Below are 12957 nucleotides of genomic sequence, written 5' to 3' on the forward strand. Positions count from 1 at the left end.
AAAATGATCTATGACCCTTTTCATCAACTTGCTCCAAGACCCTGTCATCACAATGCTCCCTGCCCTTGTCATCACAATGCACCACGCCCTTGTCATCAAAATGCTCCATGTCCTTTTTTGTCACACAGTTCCTTGACCCTTGGCATCACAATGCTCCATGTCATTTTCATCGTCATCACAATGCTCCATGAACCCTCTCATCACATTTTTCCATGACCTTGTCATCACAAAGCTCCATGACGCTTGTCATCACAATAGTCGATGCCCTTGTCATCACAATGCTCCATGCCCACTCTCATCACAATAATCCATGGAAGTTTTAAGACCAATGCTCCATGCCTTTGTCATCACAATGCTCCATTACCCCTGTCATAACAATGCTCCATGACACCTGCCATTGCAATATTCCACAGCCTTTTCATCACGTGACTCCATGACCTTTGTCATCGCAATGCTCCAAGACCCCTGTAATCACAATGCACGATGCCTTTTACACACAAATCTCAAAGACGCATGTCATAAGAATGCTCCATGGCCTTCTCATCAGAATGCTCCATGCCTTTGTCATCACAGGGTTCCAAGAACCCGATAATCACAATGCTTTATGCCCCTTGTCATTACAGTGCTCCATAATGCTCATCATCACAATTATCCATGGTCTTCTCACTACAGTGCTCCACGGCTTTTCCATCACAATGCTCCATGCCCTGGTCATCACAATGCTCCATGTCCCTTGTCTTCAAAATTCTCCACGTCCTTGTAATCACAATGTTCCATGACACTTCTCCTCACAATGCTCCATGATCACTGTCATCACAATGATTCATGACCAGTGTCATCAAAACCCTCCATGACCACTGACAACACAATGATCCGGGACACTTGTCATCAAAATGATCCATGTCCATGTCATCACAATGCTCCATGACCCCTGTCATCACAAAGCTCTGTGACACCTGTCATCACAATGCTTCATGAACTTTGTCATAACAATGATCCATGCCCTCGTCATCACAAGACTCTGTGACCTTTGTCACCACAATGTTCCATGAAGTTTTAATCACAATGCTCTGTGACCCTTGTCATCACAATTCTCCATGCCTTTGTCAGCACAATGCTCCATTACGCTTGTCATCACAATGCTCCATGCGCTTGTCAGCACAATTCTCCATGTCCCATGTCATCACAATGTGCCATGCGCTTGTCATCACAATGCTCCACAATCTTGTCATCACAATGCTCCTTAAACCTTGCCATCACAATGTTCCATGCACTTCTCATCAAAATGATCTCTCACCACTGATATAACAATGTTCCATCACTAGTCATTACAATCCTCCTTCACACCCGTCATTACAATGTTCTATGACCCCTGTCATCACAATGCTCCAAGACCCCTGTAATCACAGTGCTCCACGCCCCTTTTCATATCAATGCTCCATGAACCCTCTCATCAAAATTCACCATGCCCATCATCATAATGCTTCATGCTATTGTCATCACAATGAAATCAAAATGCTCCATGACTTCTGTCATCACAATGCTCCAAACCCTTGTGATCACAATGTTCCATAACACTTGTCATTACAACGCCCCATGACGCTCGTCATCACAATTATCCATGTACTTCTCATCACAATGCTCCATGACCTTTGTCACCACAATGCTCAATACACTTGTCATCACAATGCTCCGTGACACTTGTCATCAGTATGCACCTTGAACCATGTCATGACAAGGCTCCAAGCATTTTTCATCACAATAATTGCCCTTGTCATCACAATGCTTCAAGACCCCTGTAATGACAATGATCCAATCCCTTGTCATCACAATGCTCCATGATACATATCATCAGAAAACTCCATGTTCTTCTCATCACAATGCTCCAGGCCCTTGTCATCACAACGATCCATGACCCCTGTAATCACAATACTCCATGAACATAATCACCCCAATGCTCCATGACCTTCTCATCACAATGCTCCATGACCCCTGTCATCACAATGCTCCATGACCACTGTCCTCACAACGCTCCATGACACCAAACAGCACAATGTTACTGGACACTTGTTATCACAATACTCCATGATCATTTTCAGCCCAATGCTCCATGAATTCTCATCACAATGCTCCATGACCTTTCCATCACAATGTTCCATGCCCTGATCATCACAATGCTTCATGTACCTTGTCATCACAATTCTCCACGTTCTTGTCATCACAATGCTCCATGACACTTTTAATCACATTGTTACATGCTCTTTTCATCCCAATTCTCCATGCAATTGTCATCGCAATGCTCCATGTCCCTTGCCATAGCCAGGTCCATTCGCTTGTAATCACAATGCTTCACGACATTTTCATCAATATTCTCACTGGCACTTGTAATAAAAATGCTCCATGCCCTTTTCATCACAATGCTCCATGACCCTTCTCATCACAATGCTCCATGGACTTTGTCATCACAATGCTCAATACAATTGTCATCACAATGCTCCCTGACACTTGTCGTCAGTATGCTCCTTGAACGCTGTCATGACAAGGCTCCATGCCTTTTTCATCACAGTGATGCAGGCCCTTTTCATCACAATGATCCAAGACCCCTGTAATCACAATGCTCCAGGCACTTGTCATCACAAAGCTGCATGACGCATGTCATCATAATGCTACATAGCCTGCTCATCACAATGCTCCATGCCCTTGTCATCACAATGCTCCAAGACACCTGTAATCACAATGCTCCATGCCCCTTTTCATCAGAATGCTCCATGAGACATGTCATCACAAGGCTCCATGGTCTTCTCATCACAATGCTCCAGGACCTTGTCATCACAATGCTCCATTCCCTGGTCATCAAAATGCTCCATGACACCTGTCATCACTATACTCCATGAATATTTTCAGCCCTATGCTCCATGACATTCTCATCACAATGCTCCAGTACCCCTGTCATCACAATGCTCCAAGGTCCCTGTAACCACAATGTTCCATGCCCCTTTTCATCATTATGCTCCATGAGACTTGTCATCACAAGGCTCCATGGTCCTCTCATGAAAATGCTCCAGGACATTGTCATCACAATGCTCCATACCCTTGTCATCAAAATGCTCCATGACACCTCTCATCACAATACTCCATGAACATTTTCAGCCCAATGCTCTATGACCTTCTCATCACAATGCTCCAGGACCCCTCTCATCACAATGCTCCACGACCACTGTCATCACAACGCTCCATGATCCCGACAACAAAATGATCCGTGACTCTTGTCATCAAAATGCTCCATGACCCTTGTCATCACAATGATCCATGCCCTTGTCATCCCAATGTTCCATAACCCCTGTAATCACAATGCTCCATGATGCATGTCATCACAGTGCTCCGTGACACTTGTCATCACAATGCTCCATGCTTTTGTCAGCAAAATGCTACATGACATTGTCATCAAAATGTTCCATGTGCTTGTCATCACAATGCTCCAAACCCTTGTGATCACAATGTTCCATAACACTTGTCATCACAATGCTCCGTGATGCCCGTCATCACAATACTCCATGCCCTTTTTATCACAATTCTCCATGACCTTTTTTCATCACAATGCTCAATACACTTGTCATCTCAATGCTCCCTGAAACTTTTGGTCAGAATGCTCCTTGAACCTAGGCATGAAAAGGCTCCATGCCTTTTTCATCACAAGGCTCAATGCCTTTTTCATCACAATGCTCCATGCCATTTTCATCACAATGCTCCATGACACCTGTCATCACAATGCTCTATGCCTCTTTTCATTACAGTGCTCCATGACGCTCGTCATCACAATTATCCATGGTCTTCTCATCACAATGCTCCACTGTCTTGCCATCACAATGCTCTATGCCTTGGTCATCACAATGTTCCATGTCCCTTGTCATCACAATTCTCCATGTCCTTGTCAACACAAGGCTTCATGACACTTCTCATCACAATGTTACATGCTATTGTAATCACAATTCTCCATGCACTTGTCATCGGAATGCTCCATGACCCCTGTCATAGCAAGCTTCATGCGCTTGTCATCACAATGCTTCATGACCTTGTCACCAAAATTCTCAATGGCCCTTGTCATCACAATGCTCCATGCCCTTGTCATCACAATGCTCCCTGACACTTGCCGTCAGTATGCTCCTTGAACACAGTCATGAAGAGGCTCCATGCCTTTTTCATCACAATGCTCCAAGACTCCTGTAATCACAATGCTCCATGCACTTGTCTTCACAAAGCTCCTTGACGCATGTCATCAGGTTGCTCCATGGCTTTCTCATCACAATGCTCCATGCCCTTGTCATCATAGTGCTCCAAGGCCCCTGTAATCACAATGCTCCATGCCTGTTTTCATCAGAATGATCCATGAGACTTGTCATCACAAGGTTCCATGGACTTCTCATCACAATGCTCCAGTACTTTGTCATCACAATGCTCCATACCCTTGTCATCACAATGATCCATGACACCCCTCATCTCAAAACTCCATGAATATTTTCAGCCCAATGATCCATGACCTTCTCATCACAATGCTCCATGAACCCTGTCATCACAATGCTCCATGACCACTGTCATCACAACGCTCCATGATCACTGACAAAACAATGATTCGGGACTATTGTCACCTAAATACTCCATGCACTTATCATCAAAATGATCCATGTCCTTGTCATCCCAATGCTCCATGACCCCTGTAATCACAGTGCTCCTTGACGCTTGTCATCTCAGTGCTCCATGACACTTGTCATCACAATGCTCCATGCCTTTGTCAGCAAAATCCTACATGACCTTTTCATCACAATGCTCCATACGCTGGTCATCACAATACTCCATTACCATTGTCATCACAATCCTCCATGAAACTTGGGATCACATTGCTTCATGCCTTTGGCATCACAATGCTCCATGTTCCTTGAAATCAAAATGATCCAGGACCCCGTTCATCACAATGCTCCGTGACTGCAGTCATCACTATATGTCATGAACTTTGTCATAACAATGATCCATGCAATCATCATCACAAGGCTCTGTGACATTTGTCACCACAATGCTCCATGAACTTTTCATCACAATGCTCTGTGACCATTGTCATCACAATGCTCCACGCCTTTGTCAGCACAATGCTCCATTACTCTTGTCATCACAATGCTCCATGTGCTTCTCAGCACAATGCTCCATGAATCATGTAATCACAATGTGCCCTACGCTTGTCATCACAATGCCCCACAAATTTGTCATCGCAATGCTCCATAAATATTGTCTTCACAATGCTCCATGCACTTCTCATAAAAATGCTCTCTCACCACTGATATCACAATGTTCCATCTGTAGTCATCACAATACTCCCTCACCCCTGTCATCACAATGTTCCATGACCACTGTCATCACAATGCTACATGCCGTTTCCATCACAATGCTCCATGACCCCTGACATCACAATGTTCCCTATCCACTGTCATAAAAATGTTCTATGACCGTTTTCATCTAATTGCTCCATGACCCTGTCATCACAATGATCCCTGCCCTTCTCATCACAATGCACCACGCCCTTGTCATCAAAATGCTCCATGACCTTTGTCATCACAAATCACCATGACCTTTGGCATCAAAATGCTCCATGCCATTGTCATCACTATGCTCCATGAACACTCTCATCACATTACTAGATGCCCTTGTCTTCACAAAGCTCCATGACACTTGTCATCAAAATGCTCAATGCCGTCCTCATCACAGTGTTCCGTGCCCCTGTCATTACAATCTTCCATTACCAAAGTATCACAGTGTTCCGTGACCTTGTCATCAAAATGCTCCATTACACCTGTCATAACTATGTTCCAGGACCCCTGCCATCACAATGTTCCACGGCCTTGACATCACAAGGCTCCATGACCCTTGTCTTCACAATGCACCCAGACCCCTTTAATCACAATGCTCCATGCCCTTGTCATCACAAATCTCCATGACACATGTCATCAGAATGCTCCATGAACCCTGTCATCACAATGCACCAAGCCCATCATCATAATGCTTCATGTTATTTTCATCACAATGAAATCAGAATGCTCCATGAGCTCTGTCATCACAATGCCCCAAACCCTTGTGATCACAATGTTCCATAACACTTGTCATCACAACGCCTCATGACGCTCGTCATCACAATTATCCATGGTCTTCTCATCACAATGCTCCATGCCCTTGTCATCACAATGCTCAATACACTTGTCATCACAATGCTCAATGATATTTGCTGTCGGTATGCTCCTTGAATCCTGTAACGAAAAGGCTCCATACCTTTTTCATCACAATTATCCATGCCCTTTTCATCACACTGCTCAAAGACACCTGTAATCACAATGCTCCATGCCCTTGGCATCACAAAGCTCCATGACGCATGTCATCAGAATGCTCCATGGCTTTCTCATCACAATGCTCCATGAACCCTGTCATCACAATGCACCATGCCCATCATCATAATGCTTCATGCTATTTTCATCACAATGCAATCAGAATGCTCCATGACCTCTGTCATCACAATGCCCCAAACCCTTGTGATCACAATGTTCCATAACACTTGTCATCACAACGCCTGATGACGCTCGTCATCACAATTATCCATGGTCTTCTCATCACAATGCTCCATGCCCTTGTCATCACAATGCTCAATACACTTGTCATCACAATGCTCAATGACATTTGCTGTCGGTATACTCCTTGAATCCTGTAACGAAAAGGCTCCATACCTTTTTCATCACAATTATCCATGTGCTTTTCATAACAATGCTCAAAGACACCTGTAATCACAATGCTCTATGCTCTTGGCATCACAAAGATCCATGACGCATGTCATCAGAATGCTCCATGGCATTCTTATCACAATGCTCCATGAACCCTGTCATCACAATGCACCATGCCCATCATCATAATGCTTCATGCTATTTTCATCACAATGAAATCAGAATGCTCCATGAGCTCTGTCATCACAATGCCCCAAACCCTTGTGATCACAATGTTCCATAACACTTGTCATCACAACGCCTCATGACGCTCGTCATCACAATTATCCATGGTCTTCTCATCACAATGCTCCATGCCCTTGTCATCACTATGCTCAATACACTTGTCATCAGAATGGACAATGACATTTGCTGTCGGTATGCTCCTTGAACCCTGTAACGAAAAGGCTCCATACCTTTATCATCAAAATGATCCATGCCCTTTTCATCACAATGCTCAAAGACCCCTGTAATCACAATGCTCCATGCCCTTGGCATCACAAAGCTCCATGACGCATGTCATCAGAATGCTCCATGGCCTTCTAATCAAAATGCTCCATGCCCTTGTCATCACAATGCTCCAAGACCCCTGTAATCACAGTGCTCCATGCCCCTTTTCATCAGAATGTTCCCTGAGACTTCTCATCACAAGGCTCCATGGAATTTTCATCACAATGCTCCTTTCCCTTGTCATCACAATGCTCCATGACACCTGTCATCACAATACTCCATGAACATTCTCAACCCAATGCTCAATGACATCATCACAATGCTCCATGACCACGGTCATCACAATGCTCCATGACCCCTGACAACCCAATGATCCGGGATTCTTGTCATCAAAATGCTCCATGACCCTTGTCATCACAAGGATCCATGCTCTTGTAATCCCAATGCTCCATGACCCCTGTAATCCCAATGCTCCATGCCTTTGTTAGCCAAATGCTACATGACCTTGTCATCACAGTGCTCCTTGCCCTTGTCATCACAATACTCCATTAGCATTGTCATCACAATCCTCCATGGAACTTGGGATCACAATACTCCATGCCCTTCTCAACACAATGCTCCATGACCTTTGTCATCACAATGCTCAATACACTTGTCATCACAATGCTCAATACACTTGTCATCACAATGCTCCCGACACTTGTCTTCAGAATGTTCCTTCAACACTGTCGTGAATTGGCTCCATGCCATTTTCATCACAATGATCCATGCCCATTTCATCGAAATGCTCTATGCCATTGTCATAACAATACTCCACAAGATTGTCATCACAATGCTCCATGACACCTGTCATCACAATGCTCCATGCCGCTTGTCATTATAGTGGTCCTGGACGCTCGTCATCACAATTATCCATGGTCTTCTTATCACAATGCTCCACGGTCTTGCCATCAAAATGGTCAATGTCCTGGTCATCTACAATGCTCCATGCCCTTGTCATGGCAATGCTCCATGACACATGTCATAGCAAGCTCCATGTGCTTGTCATCACAATGCTTCACGACCTTGTCCTCAAAATTCTCAATGGCCCTTGTCATCAAAATGCTTCATTCCCTTGTCATCTCAATGCTCCATGACCCTTATCATCACAATGCTCCAAGCCCATGTCATCACAATGGACCATGACATAGGTCATCACAGAGCTCCCTGACACCTGTCTTCACAATACTCCATGAAAATTGTCAGACCAATGCTCCATGACCCTGTCATCACAATGTTTCCTGACTCCAGTCATTACAATGCTTCATAAACTTTGTCATAACAATGGTCCATGCCCTCGTCATCACAAGGCTCTGTGACCATTTTCACCACAATGCTCCATGAACTTTTCATCTCAATGCTCTCTTACTCTTGTCATCACAATGCTCCATGCGTTTGTCAGCACAATGCTCTATGACACTTGTCATCACAATGCTCCATGCGCTTGTCAGCACAGTGCTCCAAAATCTTAACATCACAATGCTCCACGCACTTCTCATCGAAATGCTCTCTCACCACTGATATCACAATGTTCCATTACTAGTCATCACAATACTCCCCCACCCCAGTCATCAAAATGTTCCATGACCCCTCTCATCACAATGCTCTACGCCCTTATCATCACAATGCTCCATAAATCTTGACATCAAAATGTTCCATAACCCCTGACATCAAAATGTTCCATGACCGTTTTCACCTCAATGCTCCATGACTCCTGACATCACAATTTTCCATAACCCCTGTCATCAAAATAATCCATGACACTTTTCAACAAATTGCTCCATGACCCTGTCATCACTATGCTCCCTGCGCTTCTCATCACAATGCACCATGCCCTTGTCATCAAAATGATCCATGACATTTGTCATCACAAAACTCCATGACCCTTGGCATCACAATGCTCCATGCCATTGTCATCACAATGATCCATGAACACTCTCATCATATTGCTCCATGCCCTTTTCATCACAAAGCTCCATGACGCTTGTCATCACAATGCTCAGTGCCCTACTCAACACAATGCTCCCTGCCCTTGTCATTACATTCCAACATGACCGATGTATCACAGTGTTCCGTGCCCTTGTCATCAAAATGCTCCAGGCCCACTCTCATCACAATAATCCATGAAAATTTTCAGACCCATACAGCATGCCCTTGTCATCACAATGCTCCATTATCCCTGTCATAATAATGCTCAATGACCGCTGCCATCACAATGTTCCACGACCTTGTCATCAAAAGGCTCCATGACCCTTGTCATCACAATGCTCAAAGACACCTGTAATCACAATGCTCCATGCACTTGTCATCACAAAACTTCATGACGCATGTCATAAGAATGTTCCATGGCATTCTCTTCACAATGCTCCATGCCCTTGTCATCACTATGCTACAAGACCACTGTCATCACAATGCACCATGCCCATTATCATAATGCTTCATGCTATTGTCATCACAATTAAATCAAAATGCTCCATGAACTCTGTCATTAAAATGATCCATGCCCTTTTCATCACAATGCTCCATGTGCTTGTCATCACAATACTCCATTACCATTGTCATCACAATCCTCCATGAACCTTGGGATCACATTGCTTCATGCCCTTGTCATCAAAATGCTCCATGCTCCATGAAATCAAAATGATCCATGACCTCTGTCATCACAATTCTTTAAACCCTTTTGATCACAAAGTTCCATAACACTTGTCATCACATTGCTCCATGATGCCTGTCATCACAATACTTCTTGCCCTTGTCATCACAAGGCTCCATGACCTTTGTCATCACAATGCTCAATACACTTGTCATCACAATGTTCCCGGACACTTGTCATCAGAATGATCCTTGAACCCCGTCATGAAAAGGCTCCATGCCCTTTTCATCACAATACTCCATGCCATTGTCATCACCATACTCCACAAGCTTGTCATCAGAATGCTCCATGACCCTTGTCATCACAATGTTCCATGACCCCTGTCATCACAATGCTCCATGACACCTGCCATCACAATGCTCCATGCCCCTTGTCATTAAAGTGCTCCATGATGCTTGTCATCAGAATTATCCATGGTCTTCTCATCACAATGCTCCACGGTCTTACCATCAAAATGCTCCATGCCCTGGTCATCTACAATGCTCCATATCACTTGTCATCACAGTTCTCCACGTCCTTGTCATCACAATGAACCATGACAATTCTCATCACAATGTTACATGCTCTTGTCATCACAATTCTCCATGTACTTGTCATCACACTGCACCTTGTTACCTGTCATAGCAAGCCCCATGCGCTTGTCATCACAATGCTTCACGATCTTGTCATCAAAATTCTCAATGTCCCTTGTCATCACAATGCACCAAGCCCTTGTCATCACAATGCTCCTTTACCTTTCTCATCAGAATACACCATGACACTTGGCACCACAATTCTCCATGTCATTGTTATCACAATAGACCATGACATATGTCATCACAATGCTCCCTGACACCTGTCTTCACAATACTCCATGCCCTTGTCATCACAATGCTCCATGCCCACTGTCATCACAATAATCCATGAAACTTGTCAGACCAATGTTCCATGCCCCTGTCAACACAATGCTCCATGCACTTTTCATCACAATGCTTAATGATCCATGTCATCACAATGCTCTGTGACTTCAGTCATTACAATGCTTTATGACCTTTGTCATCACAATAGACCATGCCCTCATCATCACAAGGCTCTGTGACCTTTCTCACCACAATGCTCCATGAACTTTTCATCACTATGCTCTCTGACCCTTGTCATCACAATGCACCATGCCTTTGTCAGCACAATGCTTCATGACCCTTGTCATCACAATGCTCCATGCATTTGTCAACACAATACTCCATTACCATTGTCATCACAACCCTGCATGAAACTTGGGATCACATTGCTTCATGCCTTTGTCATCACAATGCTCCACAAACTTGTCATCACATTGCTCCAGAAATATTGTCATCACAATGCTCCATGCACTTCTCATCAAAATGCTCTCTCTCCACAGATATCACAATGTTCCATTACTAATCATCACAATACTCCCTCACCCTTGTCATCACAATGTTCCATGACCCCTGTCATCACAATGCTACATGCCCTTACTATGACAATGCTCCATGAGCCCTGACATCACAATGTTCCATAACCCCTGTCATCAATTACTCCATGACCCTTTTCATCACAATGCTCTATGACCCCTGATAACACAATGCTCCATAACCCATGTCATCAAAATGTTCCATGTCACTTTTCATCAAGTTGCTCCTTGACCCTGTCATCACAATGATCCCTGTCCTTCTCATCACAATACACCAAGCCCTTGTCATCAAAGTGCTCCATGACTTTGTCATCAGAAGGCTCCTTGACCAATGGCATCACAATGCTCTATGCCATTGTCATCACCATGCTCCATGAAACCTCTCATTACACTGCTCCCGGCCCTTGTCATCACAAAGCTACACGATGCTTGTAATCACAATGTTCGATGCAATTCTCCTAACCATGCTCCATGCCCTTGTCATTAAAATCCTCCATAACCCATGTACCACAGTGTTCCGTGCCCTTGTCATCACAAGGCTCCATGCCCACTCTCATCACAATAATCCATGAAACTTTTCAGACCAATGTTCCATGCCCTTATCATCACAATGCTCCATTACCCATGTCATAACAATGCTCCATGACCCCTGCCATCACAATGTTCCACAGACTTGTCATCACAAGGCTCCATGAACCTTGTCATCCCAACGCTGGAAGACACCTCTAATCACAATGCTCCATGCTCTTATCATCACAAAGCTCCATGACACATGTCATCAGAAACCTCTATGGCCTTCTCATCAAAATACACCATGCCCTTGTCATCAAAATGCTCCAAGACCCCTGTAATCACAATGATCCATGCCTCTTTTCATCTCAATGCTCCATGAACCCAGTTATCACAATGCAGTATGCCCATCATCATACTTCATGCTATTGTCATCACAATGAAATCAAAATGCTCCACGACCTCTGTCATCACAATGCTCCAAACCTTTGTGATCACAAAGTTCCATAACACTTGTCATCACAACGCACAATGAATCCCGTAACCACAGTTATCCAGGATCTTCTAATCAGTATACTCCATGACATTTGTCATCACAATGCACAATACACTTGTTATCCCAATGTTCCCAGGCACTTGCCATCAATATGCACTAGAACCATGTCATGACAATGCTCCATGCCTTTTTCATCACAATGATCCATGCCCTTTTCATCACAATGCTCCAAGACTCCTGTAATCAAAATGCTCCATGCCTTTTTCAGCAAAATGCTACAAGACATTGTCACCACAATGCTCCATGCGCTTGTCATCACAATCCTCCATGAACCTTGGGATCACATTGCTTCATGATCTTGGCATCAAAAGGCTCCATGATCCTTGAAATCAAAATGATCCATGACCACTTTCATCACAATGCTCTAAATGCTTGTGATCACAATGTTCCATAACACTTGTCATCACAATGCTCCATGATGCCTGTCATCACAATACTCCATGCCCTTGTCATCACAATGCGCCATGACCATTGTCACCACAATGCTCAATACACTTGTCATCACAACGCTCCCTGACACTTGTCATCAGAATGCTCCTTGAAC

This window comes from Mesoplodon mirus (genome assembly GCF_964341445.2).
Source record: "Mesoplodon mirus genome assembly, chromosome: 1".
Lineage (NCBI taxonomy): Eukaryota > Metazoa > Chordata > Mammalia > Artiodactyla > Ziphiidae > Mesoplodon > Mesoplodon mirus.